Source organism: Pseudophryne corroboree, chromosome 6 (assembly GCF_028390025.1).
Source record: "Pseudophryne corroboree isolate aPseCor3 chromosome 6, aPseCor3.hap2, whole genome shotgun sequence".
Taxonomy (NCBI): domain Eukaryota; kingdom Metazoa; phylum Chordata; class Amphibia; order Anura; family Myobatrachidae; genus Pseudophryne; species Pseudophryne corroboree.
This window is the reverse complement of record NC_086449.1, coordinates 329,257,915-329,275,589: the sequence shown is the minus strand read 5'-3', so window position 1 is coordinate 329,275,589 and position 17,675 is coordinate 329,257,915. Positions and strand designations below refer to the sequence as shown.

The window sequence follows — 17,675 nt, the reverse complement described above, 5'->3', positions numbered from 1 at the left end:
ACAAACACTTAGCAATATTATTTTCACAAAGTGATATGTTCACTAGCAGATTTATAAATAATAAAGGATACGAAAACTGATGTAGATAAATATGTGCATTATTTATTTGTATCCTTTATTACATTAATTTCTCTTACGTCCTAGAGGATACTGGGGTCCTGTGGGGACTGGGGGGGGGAGGGGTTCAACGGCCCAACCTCTTGAAGGGTTTATGGTCCCGTTCCCCGCTGACAGGACACTGAGCTCCTGAGGGACCTATTCGCAAGCCCACCACGGCAAGTGTACAGTCCCGCAGCACGCCGCCACCCCTAAGAGAGCCAGAAGAATGAAGAGTGGTGAGTACTGAGCCGGCACCCTGGCTAGCGGGGCACCAGCCATTATGGCGGCATGATGGTACAGAGACGCATGGCTTCCACACGTGGTGGAATGCGTCTCTGGACACAGTACACGGCTACGTCCCCGTACAATGTACACAGTACCCATACTGGCACAACAGCCTTTGGGAGTCATTCCGAGTTGTTCGCTCGTTATTTTTTTCTCGCAACGGAGCGATTAGTCGCTAATGCGCATGCGCAATGTCCGCAGTGCGACTGCGCCAAGTAAATTTGCTATGCAGTTAGGTATTTTACTCACGGCATTACAAGGTTTTTTCTTCGTTCTGGTGATCGGAATGTGATTGACAGGAAGTGGGTGTTTCTGGGCGGAAACTGGCCGTTTTATGGGTGTGTGCGAAAAAACGCTACCGTTTCTGGGAAAAACGCGGGAGTGGCTGGAGAAACGGAGAAGTGTCTGGGCGAACGCTGGGTGTGTTTGTGACGTCAAACCAGGAACGACAAGCACTGAAATGATCGCAGATGCCGAGTAAGTCTGGAGCTACTCAGAAACTGCTAAGAAGTGTCTATTCGCAATTCTGCTAATCTTTCGTTCGCAATTTTGATAAGCTAAGATTCACTCCCAGTAGGCGGCGGCTTAGCGTGTGCAAAGCTGCTTAAAGCAGCTTGCGAGCGAACAACTCGGAATGACCCCCTTAAAACGGGTCTCTCCATTTTAAGCACCAGTTTCCTCAGCCAGTATAAAAAAGGCAGGAAGACCGCGCGCCATTGAAGGGGCGTAGCTTCACTATGAGAGGATCAGGAGCTCACCAGCGCCATTTTCCCTCTGCAGTGGACACAGACGTTGACAGGACAGGGACGCGCAGCTCCTCCAGTGTGACTCCAGATTACCTCAGCAGTACCAGGGGGTCATAGCAGGGGGGGAGCGATTATTGGTGTACTGAGTTCCCTATCCGGGTACTTGGTCTGCGACCCAGCTAAGCTTGGCATTAGTGATAAGGGCACAGTGGGGGCCGGCTCCAAACAACTCTGTGTCTCCCTGAAGGGCTCTTTGTGGGTTAATTGTGCTTAACCTTTCGTGTGTGTGTGTGTGTGTGTGTGTGTGTGTGTGTGTGTGTGTGTGTGTGTGTGTGTGTGCTCTGTCACATTACATTATGTCAGGCAGAGAGTGCGTGTCTTGTACCGCAGAGTGTTCCTCTTCACCGGGGGGCTCACTACTGGGTACTCAGGGTTCAATGACTAGCGGGGCTAAACCGGAATGGGTTAATTCTCTTAAGGGAATGATCTCATCTCTTTCTACAAAATTGTCCCGCAATGAGAAAGAGACGCAGTACTTAAAACAAACTGTGGATGAGTTTACGAACAGAAACGGCGTCTCAGTCACCTCCCATTTGTCCGCAAAAGCGATCTCTGGCCCATATCTTGCAGTCTGACTCTGAAGCTGACAGGTTAGACATGGGGAGGGAGAGGTGGACCCAGGAGGGGGAGAGGGGGGGGGGATGCAGCTCTGTCACAGGGAATAGAGGCTCTTATAGAGGCTATCACAGATGTTCTGCATATTCCCGATAAGGTGTCAGAAGAGAGTGAGGAATCTTATTTTAATGTAAAAAAAGAAGTCCTCAGTCATTTTTCCTGCGTCAAATGAATTGAATACCCTGTTCGAAGAATCATGGGTTAATCCTGATAAAAAGTTTCAGATCCCTAAAAGGTTGCTCTCATCTTTTCCTTTTCCTCTGGAGGATAGGAAAAAATGGGAAAATCCACAGAGAGTGGACGCATCAGTCTCTAGGCTGTCACGTAAAATTGTATTGCCTGTTCCTGGTGCAGCCTCCCTGAAAGACACGGCTGATCGTAAAATTGAGACTACACTCAAATCATTGTACACAGCTGCTGGGGTGGCCCAAAGACCCACTATTGCATGTGCGTGGATCACTAAAGCCATTGCTAAATAGTCAGGTAACCTAATTGAGGGGTTGGATTCCTTATCTAGGGGGGATGTTTTCTAACTCCAGCAGCATATACAGGACTCTGCGAACTTTATTGTGGATGCCATCAAGGAAATAGAGGTGCTTAATGCTCGCACCACCGCTATGGCAGTGTCGGCACGCAGGGGTTTATGGCTACGCCAGTGGACTGCTGATGCGGATTCCAGGAAAGGCGTGGAAGGCCTACCATTCACAGGAGAGGCCTTGTTTGGAGATGAATTAGACAAATGGATCTCCACAGCTACTGCGGGTAAGTCTACGTATCTTCCTTCCGCAGCCCCCCCAACCAAGAAGACTTATTCAGCTTCTAAGTTACAATCCTTTTGGATGGCCAAGTTCAAGGACAAATCCAGAGGTGCTTCTACGTCCTCCAGCGGCGCAAGAGGTAATCCACGCAAACCAGCAACAGCAGGTGCTCAGGAACAGAGCTCAGGCTCTGCTTCCTCAAAGACTTCAGCATGACTGTGGACCGCAATGCCTGGAAGGCTGTCAGGTGGGAGCACACCCACAATTCTCCAGTCAGATCTGGTCAAATTCGTGCCAGGATCCCCAGGTCATAAGTTTTATTTCCCAGGGCTACAGACTGGAGTTCCAAGAGCTCCCACCTCACAGATTTTTCAAATCAAGTTTGCCAGTTTCACAAGAAGCAAGTATAACTTTACAACATGCCTTCCAAAAACTGGTACAGACTCACGTCATTGTTCCAGTTCCACCTCATCAGTTAAACCAGGGGTACTATTCCAACTTGTTTGTAGTGCCAAAACCGGACGGTTTGGTAAGACCAATTTTGAACCTCAAGTCATTGAACCCGTACTTACGTGTGTTCAAATTCAAGATGGAGTCTCTGAGAGCAGTGAACTCAGGTCTGGAAGAGGGGGAATTCCTAGTGTCTCTGGATATCAAGGATGCATACCTTCATGTTCCAATCTGGCCGCCTCATCAGGCTTATCTACGGTTTGCACTGCAGGACTTTCACTACCAGTTCGAGGCAATGTCATTTGGTCTCTCCACGACTCCGAGGCTGTTCAACAAGGTGATGGCAGAGATGATGTTTCTACTCTGCAAACAGGTAGTGAACATAATTCCGTACCTGGACGATCTCCTGATAAAAGCACCGTCCACGATAAAGTTGCTGGACAGCATTGCTCTCTCAACCAAACTACTCCAGGATCACGGGTGGATTCTGAACCTTCCGAAATCTCACCTAGAGCCAACACGGAGGCTTCCATTCCTGAGAATGATACTGGATATGGAGTCACAGCAGGGGTTCCTTCCGTTGAAAAAGGCATTAGTAATCCAGTCGATGGTTCGGGATGTCCTGAAGCCAACCCGGATATCGGTGCATTCACTTTCTGGGGAAAACGGTAGCCTCTTACGAGGCTCTTCAATAAGGAAGGTTTCACGCAAAAGACCCTTCCAGCTCGATCTGTTGAACAAATGGTCCAGATTGCATCTTCACATGCACCAGAGGATCCCTCTGTCGCCAAAAGCCAGGATCTCCCTTCTGTGGTGGCTACAGACTTCTCACCTATTCGAAGGTCGGAGGTTCAGAATTCAGAACTGGATTCTGCTAACCACAGACGCAACCCTCAGGGGTTGGGGAGCAGTCACTCAGGGGGTGCAGTTTCAAGAAATATGGTCAAGTCAGGAAGTCTTCCTTCCAATCAACATTCTGGAACTCAGGGCCGTAAACAACGCCCTTCTGCAGGCTTCACATCTTCTTCAAGATCGGGCCATTCAGGTCCATTTGGACAATGTGACTGCAGTATCGTACATAAACCGACAGGGCGGAACAAAAAGCAGAGCAGCAATGTCAGAGGTGTCAAGAATTCTCCTCTGGGCAGAGAGAAAAGCTGTGGCATTGTCAGCAGTCTTCTTTCCAGAAGTAGACAACTGGGAAGCAGACTTCCTCAGCAGACATGACCTGCACCCGGGGGAGTGGGGCCTTCACCTGGAAGTATTCAGGTGCTTGACAAGTCGATGGGGATATCCACAGATCGACATGATGTCCTCTCGTCTCAACAAGAAACCCAAGCAGTATTGTTCCAGGTCGAGAGACCCACAGGCGGTGGCGGTAGACGCCCTGACGACTCCATGGGTCTATCAGATGGTGTACATGTTTCCTCCACTTCCCCTGATCCCAAGAAGTCTAAAAGGAATAAAAAAGGAAAAGGTTCAAGCAATTCTAATTGCTCCGGACTGGCCGAGAAGGGCCTGATACGCGGACATTCTGGAGATTCGTGGCCTCTACCTCTTGGCGAGGATCTTCTGCAACAGGGCCCGTTCGTCTTTCAGGACTTACCGTGGCTACGATTGACGGCATGGAAGTTGAACAGCTGATTCTAGCCAGGAGAGCGATCCCTAACAGGGTTATCCTGACTATGATCCAAGCCAGGAAAGGGGTAACGTCTAAGCATTACCATCATATTTGGAAGAAATACGTCTCTTGGTGTGAGAGCAGAAAACTTTCTGCGGTGGAATTCCATCTGGGACATTTATTGCTTTTTCTACAAGCTGGAGTAGATGTGGGCCTACGTCTGGGCTCCATAAATGTCCAGATTTCGGCCTTGTCCATTTTCTTTCAGAAACAGTTGGCTTCTCTCCCTGAGGTCCAGACGTTCTTGAAAGGTGTTCTACACATCCAACCTCCCTTTGTGCCTCCCACGGCACCTTGGGATCTCAATGTGGTGCTGCATTTCCTCCAATTGGACTGGTTTGAGCCGTTACAGGAGGTGGACGTAAAATATCTTACGTGGAAGACAGTCACACTGTTGGCCTTGGCTTCAGCAAGACGTGTGTCGGAGCTTGAAGCTTTGTCTCACAAAAGTCCCTAATTGATTTTCCATGAGGACAGAGCTGAACTCAGAACTCTTCAGCAATTTCTTTCTAAGGTGGTGTCTGCGTTTCACATCAACCAACCTATTGTGGTTCCGGTTGTCACCGACACCTCTGCTACTTCAAAGTCTTTGGATGTTGCGCGGGCTTTGAAGGTGTATGTGAAAAGAACAGCTAGTCACAGAAAGACGGACTCGCTGTTTGTTCTCTATGATCCCAATAAGATTAAGTGTCCTGCTTCTAAGCAGACTATTGCACGCTGGATCAAACTTACTATACAGCATGCTTATTCCACGGCAAGTTTGCCATGTCCAAAATCTGTGAATGCCCACTCTACTCAGTCGGTGGGTTCTTCCTGGGCGGCTGCCCGGGATGTCTCGGCTTTACAGCTCTGCCGTGCAGCTACTTGGTCAGGTTCAAACACGCTGTAAAGCGCTGTAATGTTCCTGATTAACAACCAAATAATTAAATTTTCTTTTTTCTATTTAGATATGCACAATGGCTTCTGAAATCAAAATGTTGCGAGAAAAAAATTAATCTCTTATGAAAGGTTGGTACATGCAGAAAGCATCTGATATAACCGCAGCTTTGCTTTTGTGTAGCAGAAAGTGCACCACCAGATTTTGGTTGGAAATTATTTATTAAGGTGTGGTATCACAAAACGATGCGTACAACTGCGGGATCTAGCCTAGCACAGGGCCATCGAGACTTCAGGTGGGCGGGTGTAGTATGTTATACTATCCGGCGCTTTGGATCCCTTACAGAGTCACTGCACTCGCCACGCTCCGGGCACGGCTCCCTCTAGGGGTGTCGTGGACACCCCAAGAGGGAGAATAGTTGTCGTTATGCCAGCTGTCGGGATTCCGGCAAGTGTACAGTCCCGCAGCACGCCGCCACCCCTAAGAGAGCCAGAAGAATGAAGAGTGGTGAGTACTGAGCCGGCGCCCTGGCTAGCGGGGCACCAGCCTTTATGGCGGCATGATGGTACAGAGACGCACGGCTTCCACACGTGGTGGAATGCGTCTCTGGACACAGTACACGGCTACGTCTCCGTACAATGTACACAGTACCCATACTGGCACAACAGCCTTAAAACGGGTTTCTCCATTTTAAGCACCAGTTTCCTCAGCCAGTATAAAAAAGGCAGAAAGACCGCGCGCCATTGAAGGGGCGGGGCTTCACTATGAGAGGATCAGCAGCTCACCAGTGCCATTTTCCCTCTGCAGTGGACACAGACGTCGACAGCACAGGGACGCGCAGCTCCTCCAGTGTGACTCCAGATTACCTCAGCAGTACCAGGGGGTCATAGCAGGGGGGGAGCGATTATTGGTGTACTGAGTCTCCTATCCGGGTACTTGGTCTGCGACCCAGCTAAGCTTGGCATTAGTGATAAGGGCACGGTGGGGGCCAGCTCCAAACAACTCTGTGTCTCCCTGAAGGGCTCTTTGTGGGTTAATTGTGCTTAACCTTTCGTGTGTGTGTGTGTGTGTGTGTGTGTGTGCTGTCACATTACATTATGTCAGGCAGAGAGTGCGTGTCTTGTACCGCAGAGTGTTCCTCATCACCGGGGGGCTCACTACTGGGTACTCAGGGTTCAATGGCTAGTGGGGCTAAACCGGAATGGGTTAATTCTCTTAAGGGAATGATCTCATCTCTTTCTACAAAATTGTCCCGCAATGAGAAAGAGACGCAACACTTAAAACAAACTGTGGATGAGTTTACAAACAGAAACTCTGTCCCCAAAACAGCGTCTCAGTCACCTCCCATTTGTCCGCAAAAGCGATCTCTGGCCCATATCTTGCAGTCTGACTCTGAAGCTGGCAGGTCAGACATGGGGAGGGAGAGGTGGAGCCAGGAGGGGGGGGGGATGCTGCTCTGTCACAGGGATTAGAGGCTCTTATAGAGGCTATCACAGATGTTCTGCATATTCCCGATAAGGTGTCAGAAGAGAGTGAGGAATCTTATTTTAATGTAAAAAAGAAGTCCTCAGTCACTTTTCCTGCGTCAAATGAATTGAATACCCTGTTCGAAGAGTCATGGGTTAATCCTGATAAAAAGTTTCAGATCCCTAAAAGGTTGCTCTCATCTTTTCCTTTTCCTCTGGAGGACAGGAAAAAATGGGAAAATCCACAGAGTGGACGCATCAGTCTCTAGGCTGTCACGTAAAATTGTATTGCCTGTTCCTGGTGCAGCCTCCCTGAAAGACACGGCTGATCGTAAAATTGAGACTACACTCAAATCATTGTACACAGCTGCTGGGGTGGCCCAAAGACCCACTATTGCATGTGCGTGGATCACTAAAGCCATTGCTAAATAGTCAGGTAACCTAATTGAGGGGTTGGATTCCTTATCTAGGGGGGATGTTTTCTAACTCCTGCATCATATACAGGACTCTGCGAACTTTATTGTGGATGCCATCAAGGAAATAGAGGTGCTTAATGCTCGCACCACCGCTATGGCAGTGTCGGCACGCAGGGGTTTATGGCTACGCCAGTGGACTGCTGATGCGGATTCCAGGAAAGGCGTGGAAGGCCTACCATTCACAGGAGAGGCCTTGTTTGGAGATGAATTAGACAAATGGATCTCCACAGCTACTGCGGGTAAGTCTACGTATCTTCCTTCCGCAGCCCCCCCAACCAAGAAGACTTATTCAGCTTCTAAGTTACAATCCTTTTGGATGGCCAAGTTCAAGGACAAATCCAGAGGTGCTTCTACGTCCTCCAGCGGCGCAAGAGGTAATCCACGCAAACCAGCAACAGCAGGTGCTCAGGAACAGAGCTCAGGCTCTGCTTCCTCAAAGACTTCAGCATGACTGTGGACCGCAATGCCTGGAAGGCTGTCAGGTGGGAGCACACCCACAATTCTCCAGTCAGATCTGGTCAAATTCGTGCCAGGATCCCCAGGTCATAAGTCTTATTTCCCAGGGCTACAGACTGGAGTTCCAAGAGCTCCCACCTCACAGATTCTTCAAATCAGGTTTGCCAGTTTCACAAGAAGCAAGTATAACTTTACAACATGCCTTCCAAAAACTGGTACAGACTCACGTCATTGTTCCAGTTCCACCTCATCAGTTAAACCAGGGGTACTATTCCAACTTGTTTGTAGTGCCAAAACCGGACGGTTTGGCAAGACCAATTTTGAACCTCAAGTCATTGAACCCGTACTTACGTGTGTTCAAATTCAAGATGGAGTCTCTGAGAGCAGTGAACTCAGGTCTGGAAGAGGGGGAATTCCTAGTGTCTTTTGATATCAAGGATGCATACCTTCATGTTCCGATCTGGCCGCCTCATCAGGCTTATCTACGGTTTGCACTGCAGGACTTTCACTACCAGTTCGAGGCAATGTCATTTGGTCTCTCCACGGCTCCGAGGCTGTTCACCAAGGTGATGGCAGAGATGATGTTTCTACTCTGCAAACAGGGAGTGAACATAATTCCGTACCTGGACGATCTCCTGATAAAAGCACCGTCCACGATAAAGTTGCTGGACAGCATTGCTCTCTCAACCAAACTACTCAAGGATCACGGGTGGATTCTGAACCTTCCGAAATCTCACCTAGAGCCAACACGGAGGCTTCCATTCCTGGGAATGATACTGGATATGGAGTCACAGCAGGGGTTCCTTCCGTTGAAAAAGGCATTAGTAATCCAGTCGATGGTTCGGGATGTCCTGAAGCCAACCCGGATATCGGTGCATTCACTTTCTGGGGAAAATGGAAGCCTCTTACGAGGCTCTTCAATAAGGAAGGTTTCACGCAAAAGACCCTTCCAGCTCGATCTGTTGAACAAATGGTCCAGATCGCATCTTCACATGCACCAGAGGATCCCTCTGTCGCCAAAAGCCAGGATCTCCCTTCTGTGGTGGCTACAGACTTCTCACCTATTCGAAGGTCGGAGGTTCGGAATTCAGAACTGGATTCTGCTAACCACAGACGCAACCCTCAGGGGTTGGGGAGCAGTCACTCAGGGGGTGCAGTTTCAAGAAATATGGTCAAGTCAGGAAGTCTTCCTTCCAATCAACATTCTGGAACTCAGGGCCGTATACAACGCCCTTCTGCAGGCCTCACATCTTCTTCAAGATTGGACCATTCAGGTCCATTTGGACAATGTGACTGCAGTATCGTACATAAACCGACAGGGCGGAACAAAAAGCAGAGCAGCAATGTCAGAGGTGTCAAGAATTCTCCTCTGGGCAGAGAGAAAAGCTGTGGCATTGTCAGCAGTCTTCATTCCAGAAGTAGACAACTGGGAAGCAGACTTCCTCAGCAGACATGACCTGCCCCTGGGGGAGTGGGGCCTTCACCTGGAAGTATTCAGGTGCTTGACAAGTCGATGGGGATATCCACTGATCGACATGATGTCCTCTCGTCTCAACAAGAAACTCAAGCAGTATTGTTCCAGGTCGAGAGACCCACAGGCGGTGGCGGTAGACGCCCTGACGACTCCATGGGTCTATCAGATGGTGTACATGTTTCCTCCACTTCCTCTGATCCCAAGAAGTCTAAAAGGAATAAAAAAGGAAAAGGTTCAAGCAATTCTAATTGCTCCGGACTGGCCGAGAAGGGCCTGATACGCGGACCTTCTGGAGATTCGTGGCCTCTACCTCTTGGCGAGGATCTTCTGCAACAGGGCCCGTTCGTCTTTCAGGACTTACCGTGGCTACGATTGACGGCATGGAAGTTGAACGGCTGATTCTAGCCAGGAGAGCGATCCCTAACAGGGTTATCCCGACTATGATCCAAGCCAGGAAAGGGGTAACGTCTAAGCATTACCATCATATTTGGAAGAAATACGTCTCTTGGTGTGAGAGCAGAAAACTTTATGCGGTGGAATTCCATCTGGGACATTTATTGCTTTTTCTACAAGCTGGAGTAGATGTGGGCCTACGTCTGGGCTCCATAAAAGTCCAGATTTCGGCCTTGTCCATTTTCTTTCAGAAACAGTTGGCTTCTCTCCCTGAGGTCCAGACGTTCTTGAAAGGTGTTCTACACATCCAACCTCCCTTTGTGCCTCCCACGGCACCTTGGGATCTCAATGTGGTGCTGCATTTCCTCCAATTGGACTGGTTTGAGCCGTTACAGGAGGTGGACGTAAAATATCTTACGTGGAAGACAGTCACACTGTTGGCCTTGGCTTCAGCAAGACGTGTGTCGGAGCTTGAAGCTTTGTCTCACAAAAGTCCCTAATTGATTTTCCATGAGGACAGAGCTGAACTCAGAACTCTTCAGCAATTTCTTCCTAAGGTGGTGTCTGCGTTTCACATCAACCAACCTATTGTGGTTCCGGTTGTCACCGACACCTCTGCTACTTCAAAGTCTTTGGATGTTGTGAGGGCTTTGAAGGTGTATGTGAAAAGAACAGCTAGTCACAGAAAGACGGACTCGCTGTTTGTTCTCTATGATCCCAATAAGATTAAGTGTCCTGCTTCTAAGCAGACTATTGCACGCTGGATCAAACTTACTATACAGCATGCTTATTCCACGGCAAGTTTGCCATGTCCAAAATCTGTGCAGGCCCACTCTACTCAGTCGGTGGGTTCTTCCTGGGCGGCTGCCCGGGATGTCTCGGCTTTACAGCTCTGCTGAGCAGCTACTTGGTCAGGTTCAAACACGCTGTAAAGCGCTGTAATGTTCCTGATTAACAACCAAATAATTACATTTTCTTTTTTCTATTTGGATATGCACAATGGCTTCTGAAATCAAAATGTTGCGAGAAAAAAATTAATCTCTTATGAAAGGTTGGTACATGCAGAAAGCATCTGATATAACCGCGGCTTTGCTTTTGTGTAGCAGAAAGTGCACCACCAGATTTTGGTTGGAAATTATTTATTAAGGTGTGGTATCACAAAACGATGCGTACAACTGCGGGATCTAGCCTAGCACAGGGCCATCGAGACTTCAGGTGGGCGGGTGTAGTATGTTATGCCGGCGCTTTGGATCCCTTACAGACTCACTGCACTCGCCACGCTCTGGGCACGGCTCCCGCTAGGGGTGTCGTGGACACCCCAAGAGGGAGAATAGTTGTCGTTATGCCAGCTGTCAGGATTCCGGCGTCGGTATGGTGAGTGCCGGGATCCCGACAGCCGGCATATCAAATGCCTACCCGGGTGGGCCCAGGTGGTGGGCGGCATGGCCACTGTAGGCAGCATTGTATACTGCGTTATATTCTGTGATATTGAGGTATATTCAGAGGTGAACGCTATAGCAGTAGTGGCTACAACTCTTGTCGCAGTCGCTACTACACATTTATGCTTATGCTGCAACTGATGGACTAACTACTGAGATGCGCGCCAGCTGCTGCTCTAATCTAGTGTGCAAATAGTCGCACCATATGTTGAACGTTGTTCACACCCTGTGGTTGCTCAGAATGTCTGATGTAAGCTGTCCATCATTGTCAGTGGAACTGCATCTTTTCATGTAGTCCCTGACACCGACACACTCCCGACATGTGAGCCACTCCACCGTCACTGCACAGGAATGCCTATCAGAATTTAATAGATCTCCATACAGTTCTGATCTGCATAACCAACAGGACGTATGCATGCACGTCTGTAGAACATCACGCACTTGTGTCCAATATTCTACATCTATCAGGGTCTGAATCAGGTCCATTGTGTGCAAGTAGTAATTGGTTTCCATCACTTCCTAAAATATTTTATTACAAACACTTAGCAATATTATTTTCACAAAGTGATATGTTCACTAGCAGATTTATAAATAATAAAGGATACGAAAACTGATGTAGATAAATATGTGTATTATTTATTTGTATCCTTTATTACATTAATTTCTCTTACGTCCTAGAGGATACTGGGGTCCTGTGGGGACTGAGGGGGGGGGGGGGTTCAACGGCCCAAACTCTTGAAGGGTTTATGGTCCCGTTCCCCGCTGACAGGACACTGAGCTCCTGAGGGACCTATTCGCAAGCCCACCACGGCAAGTGTACAGTCCCGCAGCACGCCGCCACCCCTAAGAGAGCCAGAAGAATGAAGAGTGGTGAGTACTGAGCCGGCGCCCTGGCTAGCGGGGCACCAGCCATTATGGCGGCATGATGGTACAGAGACGCACGGCTTCCACGCGTGGTGGAATGCGTCTCTGGACACAGTACACGGCTACGTCTCCGTACAATGTACACAGTACCCATACTGGCACAACAGCCTTAAAACGGGTTTCTCCATTTTAAGCACCAGTTTCCTCAGCCAGTATAAGAAAGGCAGGAAGACCGCGCGCCATTGAAGGGGCGGGGCTTCACTATGAGAGGATCAGCAGCTCACCAGCGCCATTTTCCCTCTGCAGTGGACACAGACGTTGACAGGACAGGGACGCGCAGCTCCTCCAGTGTGACTCCAGATTACCTCAGCAATACCAGGGGGTCATAGCAGGGGGGGAGCGATTATTGGTGTACTGAGTCTCCTATCCGGGTACTTGGTCTGCGACCCAGCTAAGCTTGGCATTAGTGATAAGGGCACGGTGGGGGCCAGCTCCAAACAACTCTGTGTCTCCCTGAAGGGCTCTTTGTGGGTTAATTGTGCTTAACCTTTCGTGTGTGTGTGTGTGTGTGTGTGTGTGTGTGTGTGTGTGTGTGTGCTGTCACATTACATTATGTCAGGCAGAGAGTGCGTGTCTTGTACCGCAGAGTGTTCCTCATCACCGGGGGGCTCACTACTGGGTACTCAGGGTTCAATGGCTAGTGGGGCTAAACCGGAATGGGTTAATTCTCTTAAGGGAATGATCTCATCTCTTTCTACAAAATTGTCCCGCAATGAGAAAGAGACGCAACACTTAAAACAAACTGTGGATGAGTTTACAAACAGAAACTCTGTCCCCAAAACAGCGTCTCAGTCACCTCCCATTTGTCCGCAAAAGCGATCTCTGGCCCATATCTTGCAGTCTGACTCTGAAGCTGACAGGTCAGACATGGGGAGGGAGAGGTGGACCCAGTAAGGGGGGGGGGGATGCTGCTCTGTCACAGGGATTAGAGGCTCTTATAGAGGCTATCACAGATGTTCTGCATATTCCCGATAAGGTGTCAGAAGAGAGTGAGGAATCTTATTTTAATGTAAAAAAGAAGTCCTTAGTCACTTTTCCTGCGTCAAATGAATTGAATACCCTGTTCGAAGAATCATGGGTTAATCCTGATAAAAAGTTTCAGATCCCTAAAAGGTTGCTCTCATCTTTTCCTTTTCCTCTGGAGGATAGGAAAAAATGGGAAAATCCACAGAGAGTGGACGCATCAGTCTCTAGGCTGTCACGTAAAATTGTATTGCCTGTTCCTGGTGCAGCCTCCCTGAAAGATACGGCTGATCGTAAAATTGAGACTACACTCAAATCATTGTACACAGCTGCTGGAGTGGCCCAAAGACCCACTATTGCATGTGCGTGGATCACTAAAGCCATTGATAAATAGTCAGGTAACCTAATTGAGGGGTTGGATTCCTTATCTGGGGGTGATGTTGTCTTACTCCTGCAGCATATACAGGACACTGCGAACTTTATTGTGGATGCCATCAAGGAAATAGACCCTGTATCTAAACAATTCAGGAACCAGCACACTGGTAATTATCCACTACAATTAATATATATTATCCATATAGAGACTGCATTATCATATTTGCGGGACTTGTTATTATTATCTAGTTTTTGACACTGGGACGCCAGTGCTTAATAACTCAATTTCTACCAAACAGAGCCAATAAGTTATTTTTAGAATATATAGCATAATGTTTATATTGTCTGTCTAGAGAGCAATACTGCTACAAAGTTTATGTATGTATGTGTTTTATGCTGCTAATCTTAAACAGACCAAATATAAAAGTGGTTATTTATAATTGAAGTTGTACTGAGTCAATCATTATACATGACAGACTGCACACTGGTATTACAAAGTGTTTTTTGACGCAGAGTAAACCTTTTCTTTGTTTGTTTCATATAATTCCAAGCGACCTAGCAAGTTGCTCTTACTCAGCTGCCTATTCACATTTTTTGTATCTAATCACTCAAAAAATTTTTTATATATATAATTTTTTGATCTTTAGAACTAGCGCCGGATTAGCAGATCTGTGACAATTGTCCAGCTCTGCAGTCCATTACTCAGCTTCTAAGTTACAATCCTTTCGGATGGCCAAGTTCAAGGACAAATCCAGAGGTGCTTCTACGTCCTCCAGTGGCGCAAGAGGTAAATCACACAAACCAGCAACTGCAGGTGCTCAGGAACAGAGCTCAGGCTCTGCTTCCTCAAAGACTTCAGCATGACTGTGGACCGCAATGCCTGGAAGGCTGTCAGGTGGGAGCACACCCACAATTCTCCAGTCAGATGTGGTCAAATTCGTGCCAGGATCCCCAGGTCATAAGTCTTATTTCCCAGGGCTACAGACTGGAGTTCCAAGAGCTCCCACCTCACAGATTCTTCAAATCAGGTTTGCCAGTTTCACAAGAAGCAAGTATAACTTTACAACATGCCTTCCAAAAACTGGTACAGACTCACGTCATTGTTCCAGTTCCACCTCATCAGTTAAACCAGGGGTACTATTCCAACTTGTTTGTAGTGCCAAAACCGGACGGTTTGGTAAGACCAATTTTGAACCTCAAGTCATTGAACCCGTACTTACGTGTGTTCAAATTCAAGATGGAGTCTCTGAGAGCAGTGAACTCAGGTCTGGAAGAGGGGGAATTCCTAGTGTCTTTTGATATCAAGGATGCATACCTTCATGTTCCGATCTGGCCGCCTCATCAGGCTTATCTACGGTTTGCACTGCAGGACTTTCACTACCAGTTCGAGGCAATGTCATTTGGTCTCTCCACGGCCCCGAGGCTGTTCACCAAGGTGATGGCAGAGATAATGTTTCTACTCTGCAAACAGGGAGTGAACATAATTCCGTACCTGGACGATCTCCTGATAAAAGCACTGTCCACGATAAAGTTGCTGGACAGCATTGCTCTCTCAACCAAACTACTCCAGGATCACGGGTGGATTCTGAACCTTCCGAAATCTCACCTAGAGCCAACACGGAGGCTTCCATTCCTGGGAATGATACTGGATATGGAGTCACAGCAGGGGTTCCTTCCGTTGAAAAAGGCATTAGTAATCCAGTCGATGGTTCGGGATGTCCTGAAGCCAACCCGGATATCGGTGCATTCACTTTCTGGGGAAAATGGTAGCCTCTTACGAGGCTCTTCAATAAGGAAGGTTTCACGCAAAAGACCCTTCCAGCTCGATCTGTTGAACAAATGGTCCAGATCGCATCTTCACATGCACCAGAGGATCCCTCTGTCGCCAAAAGCCAGGATCTCCCTTCTGTGGTGGCTACAGACTTCTCACCTATTCGAAGGTTGGAGGTTCGGAATTCAGAACTGGATTCTGCTAACCACAGACGCAACCCTCAGGGGTTGGGGAGCAGTCACTCAGGGGGTGCAGTTTCAAGAAATATGGTCAAGTCAGGAAGTCTTCCTTCCAATCAACATTCTGGAACTCAGGGCCGTATACAACGCCCTTCTGCAGGCCTCACATCTTCTTCAAGATCGGGCCATTCAGGTCCATTTGGACAATGTGACTGCAGTATCGTACATAAACCGACAGGGCGGAACAAAAAGCAGAGCAGCAATGTCAGAGGTGTCAAGAATTCTCCTCTGGGCAGAGAGAAAAGCTGTGACATTGTCAGCGGTCTTCATTCCAGAAGTAGACAACTGGGAAGCAGACTTCCTCAGCAGACATGACCTGCACCCGGGGGAGTGGGGCCTTCACCTGGAAGTATTCAGGTGCTTGACAAGTCGATGGGGATATCCACATATCGACATGATGTCCTCTCGTCTCAACAAGAAACGGTCGAGAGAACCACAAGCGGTGGCGGGAGACGCCCTGACGACTCCATGGGTCTATCAGATGGTGTACATGTTTCCTCCACTTCCTCTGATCCCAAGAAGTCTAAAAGGAATAAAAAAGGAAAAGGTTCAAGCAATTCTAATTGCTCCGGACTGGCCGAGAAGGGCCTGGTACGCGGACCTTCTGGAGATGCTCCTCGAAGATTCGTGGCCTCTACCTCTTGGCGAGGATCTTCTGCAACAGGGCCCGTTCGTCTTTCTGGACTTACCGTGGCTACGATTGACGGCATGGAAGTTGAATGGCTGATTCTAACCAGGAGAGGGATCCCTAACAGGGTTATCCCGACTATGATCCAAGCCAGGAAAGGGGTAACGTCTAAGCATTACCATCATATTTGGAAGAAATACGTCTCTTGGTGTGAGAGCAGAAAACTTTCTGCGGTGGAATTCCATCTGGGACATTTATTGCTTTTTCTGCAAGCTGGAGTGGATGTGGGCCTACGTCTGGGCTCCATAAAAGTCCAGATTTCGGCCTTGTCCATTTTCTTTCAGAAACAGTTGGCTTCTCTCCCTGAGGTCCAGACGTTCTTGAAAGGTGTTCTACACATCCAACCTCCCTTTGTGCCTCCCACGGCACCTTGGGATCTCAATGTGGTGCTGCATTTCCTCCAATTGGACTGGTTTGAGCCTTTACAGGAGGTGGACGTAAAATATCTTACGTGGAAAACAGTCACACTGTTGGCCTTGACTTCAGCAAGACGTGTGTCGGAGCTTGAAGCTTTGTCTCACAAAAGTCCCTAATTGATTTTCCATGAGGACAGAGCTGAACTCAGAACTCTTCAGCAATTTCTTCCTAAGGTGGTGTCTGCGTTTCACATCAACCAACCTATTGTGGTTCCGGTTGTCACCGACACCTCTGCTACTTCAAAGTCTTTGGATGTTGCGAGGGCTTTGAAGGTGTATGTGAAAAGAACAGCTAGTCACAGAAAGACGGACTCACTATTTGTTCTCTATGATCCCAATAAGATTAAGTGTCCTGCTTCTAAGCAGACTATTGCACGCTGCATCAAACTTACTATACAGCATGCATATTCCACGTCAAGTTTGCCATGTCCAAAATCTGTACAGGCTCACTCTACTCAGTCGGTGGGTTCTTCCTGGGCGGCTGCCCGGGATGTCTCGGTTTTACAGCTCTGCCGAGCAGCTACTTGGTCAGGTTCAAACATGTTTGCTAAGTTCTATAAGTTCGATACTTTGGCCTCTGAGGACCTTCAGTCTGGTCAGTCAGTTCTGCAGGAACCTTAGCACCCTCCCACCCGGTTTGGGAGCTTTGGTACATACCCATGGTACTAAATGGACCCCAGTATCCTCTAGGATGTAAGAGAAAATAGGATTTTAATTACCTACCGGTAAATCCTTTTCTCGTAGTCCATAGAGGATACTGGGTGCCCGCCCAGTGCTTCATTCTTCCTGCACTGTTACTTGGTTAAGTAATGTTGGTTCAGCCATTGCTGTTCCTGTTTCAAGTTTTGTTAGCTTGGCTTTCCTCTTGTTGTGTGTGCTGGTTCTGAATCTCCCCACTATCCTTATATATTCTTCTCTCAAAGTATGTCCGTCTCCTCGGGCCCAGTTTCCTAGACTGAGTCTGGTAGGAGGGGCATCAAGGGAGGAGCCAGCCCACACTATCAAATTCTTAAAGTGCCCATGG

The 17,675-nt window shown here is 48.2% G+C and overlaps 1 protein-coding gene across 2 annotated transcripts in view; it reads left to right on the top strand.

The window, feature by feature from the left end:
• LOC134932184 (uncharacterized) overlaps positions 1 to 17,675 on the top strand; it is a 234,945-nt gene that overhangs the window by 214,462 nt on the left and 2,808 nt on the right. The gene's annotated exons all lie outside the window — the stretch shown is intronic.